The sequence below is a fragment of the Dasypus novemcinctus genome, chromosome 14 (assembly GCF_030445035.2).
Source record: "Dasypus novemcinctus isolate mDasNov1 chromosome 14, mDasNov1.1.hap2, whole genome shotgun sequence".
Classification (NCBI taxonomy): domain Eukaryota; kingdom Metazoa; phylum Chordata; class Mammalia; order Cingulata; family Dasypodidae; genus Dasypus; species Dasypus novemcinctus.
The window spans coordinates 36,602,968-36,613,938 of record NC_080686.1 but is presented as its reverse complement, the minus strand read 5'-3'; positions in this window follow the sequence as shown (position 1 = coordinate 36,613,938).

Below are 10,971 nucleotides of genomic sequence, written 5' to 3'. Positions count from 1 at the left end.
TTCCATCCATCTTTCCCATGGGACCTAAGCCCCCACTCAGTTAGAGGTGGAGTGGGATCACCATCCCAAAATCTTCAAGATTGGGGAATAAACAATCATCTAAAGTAGAATTATTATTATTCTACTATAGACTTATTATTATTCTAGCAATGGAAGAACTTTTATCATTGATATAAAGGCAGTGGCCACTGGAGTTTCTGAAAGGAGGGAAAGAGAAGAATAGGTATAATATGGGGGCATTTTCAGAACATTGGAATTGTACTACATGACATTACAATGACAGATACATTTTGTCATAACCTACAAAATTGTGTGGGATAGAGTGTAAAATATAGTCCATGGTTAGTAGCAGTGCTTCAATATGTGCTCATCAATTGCAACAAATGTGCCACACTAATGAATGATATTGTTAATGTGGGAAGTGTGGAAGGAAGTGGGGGTAGGACATATGGGAATCCCCTATATTTTTTATTTATGTAATCTAAAGCTTCTTTCAAAATAAAAAATAAAGTACAATAGAGGCACACAACAGCAGATTTGAAATCATGAAAGAAAGAATCAGCGATATAGAGGAAAGAACAATTGAAATGGAAGAGAGAAAAAAAACAGAGAAATAAAAGAATGGGAAAAAACTGAGTAGGGACTCAGGGAGTTGAATGATAACATGAAGTACACCAACATACATGTTATGGGAGTTCCAAAAGGAGAAGAGAAGGGAAAAGGGCAGAAAGAGTATTTGAGGAAATAATGGCCAAAAATTTCACAACATTCATGAAAGACGTGAATATATGTATCCAGGAAGCACAGCTGACTCCAATTAGAATAAATCAGGACTCAAACAAGGATGCCCACTGTCACCACTGTTATTCAACATTGTACAGAAGTTCTAGCAAGAGCAATTAGGCAAAATAAATAAATAAAAGGCATCCAAATTAGAAAAGAGGAAGTAAAACTCTCACTGTTCTCAAATGACATGATCCTATATTTTAAAATCTCAAAATATCTACAGCTAGGCTACCTGTGCTAATAAATGAGGTCAGCAAAATGGTAGGAGACAAGACCAACACACAACAATCAGTAGCATTTCTATACACTAATAATGAGCAAGCTGAGGAAGAAATCAAGAAAAAAATCCCATTAACAATAACAACAAAAAGATTCAGATATCTAGGAATTAATTTAACCAGGAATGTAAAGGGTCTGCATTAAGAAAAAGCAAAATACTGCTAAAGGAAATATTTAAAAGACCAAACAAATGGAAGGGCATTCCATGTTCATGAACTGAAAGACTAAACATCATGAAGATGTCAATTCTACCCAAACTGATTTATAGATTCAATGCAATACCAATCAAAATTCCAACAGCCCACTATACAGAAATAGAAAAGTCAATTACCAAATTTATCTGGAAGAGAAACATGTTCTGAATAGCCAAAAACACCCTAAAAAAAGAAGAGTAAAGTCAGAGGACTCATGCTTCCTGACCTTGAAGTGTATTATAAAGCTACAATGGTAAAAAAAAAACAGCATGGTATTGACCTAAAGATAGACATTGATCAGTAGAATCAAATTGAGAGTTCAGAAATAGACCCTTACCTCTTCTTGATAAGCCTACCAAGTCCACTTTTCTGGGACAGAACAGTCTCTTTAACAAATGATGTTGGGAGAACTGGATATCCATAGCCAAAGGAAAGAAAGAGGGCCCCTATCTCACTCCCTATACAAGAATCAACTTAAAATAGATCAAAGACCTAAACATAAATCCAGGACCATAAAACTCCTAGAAGATAATGTAAAGAAATATCTACAAGACCTTGTAGTAGGTAGGGGTCTCTGAAACCTTACACCCAAAGCATGAGCAAGAAAAGAAAAAATAGATAAATGGGACGTCCTCAAAGTTAAACACTCCTGCACCTCAGAAGACTTCGTTGTTGCTTTTTTTTATTATTTTATTTTTTTTTATTTCTCTCCCCTTCCCCCTTCCCACCCCAGTTGTCTGTTCTCTGTGTCTATTTGCTGCATCTTCTCTGTCTGCTTCTGTTGTTGTCAGTGGCACAGGAATCTGTGTTTCTTTTTGTTGCATCATCTTGCTGTCAGCTCTCCGTGTGTGCAGCACCATTCCTGGGCAGGCTGTACTTTCTTTTGCACTGGGTGGCTCTCCTTATGGGGCACACTCCTTGCGCATGGGGCTCCCCTACACGGGGACACCCCTGCGTGGCACAGCACTCCTTGCATGCATCAGCACTGTGCATGGGCCAGCTCCACACGGGTCAAGGAGGTCCGGGGTTGGAACCGTGGACCTCCCATGTGGTAGACAGATGCCCTACCCACTGGGCCAAGTCCACTTCCCTCAGAGGAGTTTGTGAAGAGGATAAAAAGACAGCCAACTCAATGGGAGAAAATATTTGGAAATCACACATCTGACAAGGGTCTAATATCCATAATATATAAAGAGATACTACAACTCAACAATAAAAGACAAATGATCTGATTTACAAATGAGCAGGGGAGTGTACAGCAGTTTGATATAGTTATGAATTCCAAAAATAGATATTGGATTATGTTTGTAATCTGGTCTGTACCTGGGCATGATTAAGACATGATTAGGGCTTTGATTGGGCCACATCTTTAAGGTGTGGGTGGGGACTCATAGATGAAAGACATGGCAAAGGACAGAGTTGAGGGGTTTTTGATGTTGGAGTTTGATGCTAAAGACTTAAGCTGGAGCCCCAGGAATTAAGCACACAGACGAAAGAGAAGCCCCAGGAAGAGAAGAACCCTGAGCCCAGGAAGAAGCAAGCCCTGGAAAAGGGGAACCCTGAACCCAGAGAGAAGCAAGATGCTAGATGGGAAGAACCCAGGAAACCTGAATCCTCACAGACATCGGCAACCATTCTGCTCCAACATGTGAAAAAAGACTTTGATGAAGGAAGTAACTTAAGCCTTATGGCCTGGTATCAGTAAGTTCCTACCCCAAATAAATACCCTTTATAAAAAACAACCAATTTCTGGTATTTTGCATCAGCACCCCTTTGGCTGACTAATAGAGTGGATGTGGATCAAGCTGTTGGGCACCTGCCTCCCACATGGGCTATCCCAGGTTTGATTCCCAGTGCCTCCTAAAGAAGACGAGCAAGACAGTGAGTTGATGCAATGAGATGATGGAACAAGATGACACAATGAGGAGACACATAAAACAGGGAGCAGATGTGGCTCAAGTGATTGGGCACCTCCCTCCCCCATGGGAGGTCCCAGGGTTCAGTTTCCAGTACCTTCTTAAAAAAAAAAGAAGACAAGCAGACACAGAGAGCACACAACAAACAGATGCAAAGAGCAGACAGCAAGCACAAACAACAAGGGTCAGGGAATAAATAAATAAATCTTATTTTTGAAAAAGGGCAAAAGACCTGAATAGACATTTTTCTAAAGAAGAAGTACAAATGGTGAAAAAAAAAAACATGAAAAAATGTTTAACATCACTGGTTATGAGGGAAATGCAAATCAAAGCTACAATGAGACATCATTTCACATCTACTAGAAAGGCCACTATTAACAAAATAGAAAACTACAAGTTTTCTGATAGGAACACTTACTCACCGTTGGTGGAAATGTAGAATGGTACAGCCACTGTGGAAGTCTGTTTGGTGGTTGCTAAGGAAGTTAGATATAGATCTACCATGCAATCTTGCAATACACTTACTAGCTTTATACTCAGAAGAACTGAGAGCTGTGACACAGACAGACATCTGCATGCTGATGTTCATAGTGGCGTTACTCACAATTGCCAAAAGCTGGAAACAACCTAGGTGTTCATCAACTGACAAATGGGCAAATCAACTATTGTACATACACACAATGGAATATTATTCAGCTGTAAGAAGAAATGAAGTTATGAAGCACATGACAACGTGGATGAACCTGGAGGACATTATGTTGCATGCAACAAGCCAGACACAAAAGGAAAAATACTGTATGGTTTTACTATAGAATATCAGTCACCAGAGAAAAGAATGTGGTTAGAGAATAGAAAGCTGAGGTTTAATTTGTGCAGAATTGGTAAAAAGTTGTTTGTAAATGTTTGAAAATGAATAGAAATGGTGAAAGCACATCATAGGATTTGTAATTAGTAGTGTTAGCATACAAGTATGATAGTGGTTTGCTTTTTGTTGTTTTTCTTTTTTTTTTTTTTAAGTATTGAAAATGCTCTAATATTGATTGAAGCGATGAATGTGCAACTCAGTGATTTTACCAAATGGCATTGAGTGTACACTTCAGATAAACTATATGGTGTATGAACAAAAATAATAATAATAGTGTGGGTTGGGGGAAAATATACCAAATGTATGACATGTACTATAGTTAGTAGTAATACTTTGATGATATTCTTTCATAATTTGTTACAAATTTTCACAAGAATGCAAGGTATTTGTGGTAGGGTGATGTATTAGAGCACTATATGATGTTATGCATGTTTGTTTTACAAGTTCACAATTTTTACTATATGCTTATGTTTATGTATGTTCATTTATGAATGACATACTCAATAAATTGTTTTTTAAAATGAAAAAAAAAGACAATCAGAAGAAAGAGAAGAGAAATTTATATATAGGCATACCTCAGAGATAACAGGTTCAGCTCCAGACCAACCATCACAATAAAGTGAGTCAACAAATTTTTGAGTTTCTCAGTGCACGTACAAGGTGTGTTTACACTATCTGTAGGCTAGTGAGTGTCCAACAGTATTATGTCTAAATAAAATAATGTGTATACCTTAGATTTAAAAATACTTTATTGCTAAAAAATTATTAATTTTATGAGCCTTCAGTGAGTTAACTTTTTTCCTGGTGGAGAGTCTTGCCTCAAAGTTAATAGCTGTTGACTGATCAGGGTGGTGGTTGCTGAAGTGTGGGGTGGCTCTGGCGATTTCTTAGAATAAGACAACAATGAAGTTCACCACATCGATTGACTCTCTTTTCACATAAGATTTTTCTGTAGCACAAAATGGTGTTTGACAATGTTTTGCTCACAGAACTTCTTTCAAAATTGGAATCAGTCCTCTCAAATCCTGCCACTCCTTTATCAACTAAGTTTATGTAATATTCTAACTTCTTTGTTGTTATTTCAACAATGTTCACAGCATCTTCAAGAGGAGTAGATTTCATCTCAAGAAACCATTTTCTTTGCTCATCCATGAGAAGGAACTCCTCATCCATTAAAACAGGAATTCAGCCACATCGTCAGGCTCCACTTCTAACTCTCCTTCTCTTGCTGTTTCCACCACATCTGCAGTTACTTCCTCCACTGAAGTCTTGAACCCCTCAAAGTCATCCGTGAGGGTTGGAATCAACTTATTCCAAATTCCTGTTAATGTTGATGTTTTTACCTCCTCCCATGAATCACTAATGCTCTTAATGACATCTAGAATGATGTATACTTGCCAGAAGGTTTTCAACTTACTCTGCCCAAATCCACCAGAGGAATCACTATCTATAGAAGCTATAGCCTTATGAAAAATACTAAGACTTGAAAGTCAAAATTACACTTTGATTCATGGGCTGCAGAATGGATGTTGTATTAGCAGGCATGAAAACAGTAATCTCATTGTACATCTCCATCAGAGCTCTTGGTTGACCAGGTGCATTGTCAATAAGCAGTAATATTTTGAAAGGAATCTTTTTTCTGTCTCAATAATGGGCTTAAGATATTCAGTCATCCATGTCGTAAACAGAAATGCTGTCATCCAGGCTTTGTTGTTCCATTTACAGAGCACCGGCAGCATAGAATTCATGTAATTCTTAAGGGCCCTAGGGTTTTCAGAATGATAAATGAGCACTAGCTTCAACTTAAAGTCATCAGATGCATTATCCCTAATAAAGGAGTCAGTCTGTCCTTTGCAGCTTTGAAACCAGGTATTGACTAAACTTCTCTAGCTATGAAAGTCCTACCTTCTTCCAATAGAAGGCTGTTTCATCTACATTGAAAATCTGTTGTTTAGCCTAGCCACCTTCATCAGTTATCTTAGCTAGATCTTCTGGATAACTCGCTGCAGCTTTTACATCAGCACTTGCTACTTCACCTTGTACTTTTCATGTTATGGAGAAGGCTCCTTTCTTTAAACCTCATGAACCATGATCCAACCTCTGCTAACTTCAAGCTTTTCTTCTGCAGCTTTCTCACCTCTCTCAGCCTTCATAGAATGCTCTGCATTAGGCTTTGACTTAAGGGAATGTTGTGGCTGGTTTGATCTTCTATCCAGACCACTAAAACTTTCTCCATATCAGCAATACGGGTTTTGCTCTCTTGCACTTTGAATTTCCTTCAAGTACTTTTCCTTTGCATTCACAACATTCACAACTTGGCTAAGTGTTTGGCACAAGAGGCCTAGCTTTCAGCTTAGCTTAGCTTTGAATGTGCCTTCCTCACAAAGATTAATCATATCTAGCTTTCGATTTAAAGTGAAAGGCATGTGACTATTCCTTTCACTTGAACACTTAGAGGTCATTGCAGGGTTATTAATTGGACAAATTTCAATATTGTTGTGTCTCAGCGAATAGGGAGGCCCAAGGAGAGGGAGAGAGATGGAGAACAACCAGTCAATAGAGTGGTCAGAACACACACTACATTTACTGATCAATTTGCCATCTTATATGGCATGGTTTGTGGCTCCCCAGAACAATTACGATAGTAGCATCAAAGATCATTGATGACAGATCACCATACCACATATAATACTAATGAAAAAGTTTGAAATATTGCAAGAATTACCAAAATGTGACACAGAGAAATGAAGTGAGCACATGCTATTGGAAAAATGGCACTGATACACTTGCTTGATGCAGGGTTGCCACAACCCTTCAATTTGTAAAAAAAAAATAAGAAAAAAAGAACTGCAATATCTGCAAAGTGCAATAAGCAAAGAGCAATAAAACAAAGTATGCATATATCCTACTGTTTTATCATGGATGAGCTCTCTTTGTGCATTTTAAAAACACGTAAGTGATTTGGAAGAATGTACTGTACTCTGTGTTAGCAAAACTCAGAAATATGTGATATGTCCAAGCTTGTTTGGGTTATCATGCCTTGCCATTTTGTTTGTTCCTTGAATTTTTTAAGCATTCGATTAAATTAATGACACAAGTCAGATCATTTTGAGTGACCATCACCTGTCCTTTTTTTACAAGTGGAAAAAATCATTGGCTGTGTTATACATTAGGTTTAGTAAATCAGTTCACAAAGCAGTTAACTCCCACCTCCCCATTGTCATTTGATACCAGAGAGGAAGCATGCCTTGTTCGTGGACAAGTCGTAACAAGTTCATAACCAAGTCATAACCAATATATATTGTTTTTTGTTTTGCTGTTTGTCCATTTTTCCCCAAAGCTACTTTTTATTATTTTAATTCAGAACTTATACTGAAATAGAATTTTAGATTTGTTTTCCTTTCATAAAATTGAGGAAGTACAGCCAATGCTAACATTATTTTCAGGCTATTCTTAATACACAAGTCATTGCAAGTTCTCCTTAATACAACTGTCATACCCAAGAAAATGCTTTAATTGCTGGAATGTAAAATGTACTTCCCAACTTGCCTCTCTCTCTCTCTCTCCCTCTCTCTCTCTCTCTCTCTCTCTCTCTCTCTCTCTTTCTCTCTCTCTCTCTCTCACACACACACACACACACACACACGCACACAGAGTATCAACATGGATTTCAGTCAGTCCTTGTGGGCTCAGGTCCAGTCTGCCCTTGTTCTCCCCCAATTTCCCCCCATCATCTATTCCTGGCTGCCTGCCTCATGGACTTCAAGCTCCAGCATCAGACAGACATGGGGATAACAGCCTTACAGAGACCATTTAGCCAGGTTCCCCAATTGCATAAGGCCAGATCCCTTCATTTATGTTTAAACATGCGCACGTATATAAATATACCTCTGATATGTCTCTAATAGCGATGCTGCTCCGCTGATTGAACCCTGACTGCTACACCCACATACTCCCTCCCAGCTCAGGTATATTCCCCACCTGTCTCAGAAGAGCTGTCCAGTCCATGGCCTCATCCCCTTTCAGCTTTTCGCAGGACCTCTCTATCTCTTTGAGCTTTTCCTCTTTCACAACAACTTTGTCGAAGACACAAAGTTGCTTAATTTTTTTCACAGTTTTAAATTAAAAATCAAAAACTTCTGTGCAGATTGGCACCATTTCAGAAGGCACTTTGTCAGTGTGTAGCACAACCTTTTCCAAAATGAGCATATCTACCACCCCAACTTACTCCACATCTAAGATTTACTGCAAAGAAATATTCTTGGATGTACACAAAGGACTGTTGTGTCAGTTCTAATTATAATAGCATAATATTGGAAAAGGTAAACACCAACAACAGGAGACAGATTAAATTATCTTACAACCATATGGTAGATTATTACACTTCCATTAAAATTGATATAGGAACAAATAAATTGCAAGGATAAGAACTTCCACAGAAGAGGAAATACAAATGACCCAAGAAATATGAAAAGAAACTAACTTCATTAGGACTTACAGAAATACAAACCAGGCTTACTGTGAGATACCATTTTATACCCATTGTTTGGCAAAATGTAGAATTTACAAGTTTACATATTAGAAATTATATGATCTGTGACTGGTAGAATGTGAACTGGTACAACCACTTGGAAAAGTGTTTGGCATTATTGTTCAAAGATGAACATTCATATACCCTCCCATTCCCTAACTGTACATCCCCCAGAAATGTGTGCACTTGGCACTTGTGCACCAGGCACATATACAGGAACATTAAATGCAAGGTTTGCAATAGCAAAAACCTGGAGAAAAAACTCAGATGGCCATCAACAGGTAAATAGATAAATTGTGGTATACATTGCAGAGAAAATGAACGAACTTTGACTATTCATGTTGTGGATAAATATTAGAATCATAATGTTAAGGGAGTAAAAGGCAAGTAATAGAAGACTAAATAGTATTCTTACAGTGGCAAAATAAGCAAAAGTAAACAATATGGTCTACTAAACAAGCATTTAGTGCTAAAGCCATATTTTTGCTTAAAAAGTAATAGAATGACAATCCTTTTGGTGGGGATGGGTGTGAGAGGCAGAGGATAGGGTCAGGGAAAAAACATACTGGTAGATACAAGTTTTGGGTAATATTCTAGTTCTAGAATTAGATGGTGAGTTCACAGTATTCATTATATTAAGCTTGATAATTAATATTGATGTTACACATGATATTTTGTCTATATTAATTTTTTTAATTATAAAAGACATGCTGGAGTCAATTGGGTTCAATTTTGAGAGTAGCAAGTGGCCCAAGAAGGACTGGTTGGATTGTTACATAATAAAGGGCTAACTCTGTTGTCAATATGAAAGTCTGAAAGAAGGACTTTTAGGACTATTTCCTGGTTCTACAAAAACATCTTTCTGTTTCTCTTACCCTGTTTCTGCATATTTCATAAGCATTCTTCTCAAAAGATCCTTGCAAGACAATTGATGCCATGTAAGTCACTTCCTGTCAGGTCTCCTATGAGCATTTGAGCTGCTGAACAGCATCATGCTAATACGCAGTAACATGCCTGTGATCCAGGGTCCAACCTGCTTTCAGAGCCTGCTCTACGACTTGCTAATTGTGAGACCTGAAGTTACTTAGTCTCTCAATCTCATTTTTGTCTTCTGTAAAACCAGGATCATAATTACAGTCCATTGACATAAGAATCACACTTCATTGACATAAGAATCAAATGATCTGATTGTGCCTTAAAATGCTTGACAATGTACACTCAATAAGGAATTTTCCATTTCTAGCAAAACAGGGCACTAGGTAAACAGAACAACACTTCTGCTAAAAAGAACCAAAGAATGAAATATAAAATATTTTTAAATGCATCCATAAACCGACGACAAAATAAAAACTAATTTCTACCCTGATTTTGGTCTCTAGTACCATTCCTGACTAAAAGAAAACAGAGCTCTTAGAGGAGCTAATTCATAAATAGGACAAGAAGGATACAAGGTAAGTGTGAAATGTGTTTGTAGTGCTCAGAAACAAGGAAACATTCAAAGATTAATGGAGTCATAACAAAAGGACACAGAAGCTAGTTGAAGAGGATTCTACTGACCTAAATGTGATAATATGAGCATCAAAAAAAATTTAAACTTATAACTGAATGACATACATTTAATCTATAAAAATCCAAAAGTCTTTGTAATATTGAAAAAAGATAAATTCAGAAAAAAAGTTGTTTGTCACCATTTGAAGAAACTGTTAAACCATTCTTAATTTGAAAACAGGAAAGAATTTAGCATTTATCTTGTCTTTCCTGTATGAAATGTATTTTTTTTTAAGATTTATTTATTTATTTTTAATTCCCCCCCCTCCCCCGGTTGTCTGTTCTCTGTGTCTGTTTGCTGCGTCTTGTTTCTTTGTCGGCTTCTGTTGTCATCAGCGGCATGGGAAGTGTGGGCGGCGCCATTCCTGGGCAGGCTGCACTTTCTTTCGTGCTGGGCGGCTCTCCTTACGGGTGCGCTCCTTGCGCGTGGGGCTCCCCTACGCGGGGGACACCCCTGTGTGGCACAGCACTCCTTGCGCACATCAGCACTGCGCATGGGCCAGCTCCACACGGGTCAAGGAGGTCCGGGGTTTGAACCGTGGACCTCCCATGTGGTAGACAGACGCCCTAACCACTGGGCCAAGTTCATTTCCCTGAAATGTATTTCAAGATAGCCAAATGGCTCTACTTTATAAAAGAACATTAGCTAATAAATGTAGAAAGAATAATAGAATTAATTAATTATAGATTCAGATATTTTTAAACAAATGAATGAATTGATCAGTTGTTTGATGGAGGTTGAAAGCATTAGGAAGGGGAGTAGATGTGACTCGAGCAGCTGAGCACCTGCTTCCCACACGGGAGGTCCTGGATTTGGTCCCCTGTGCCTCCTAAAAACAGAAAAAAGCAAAC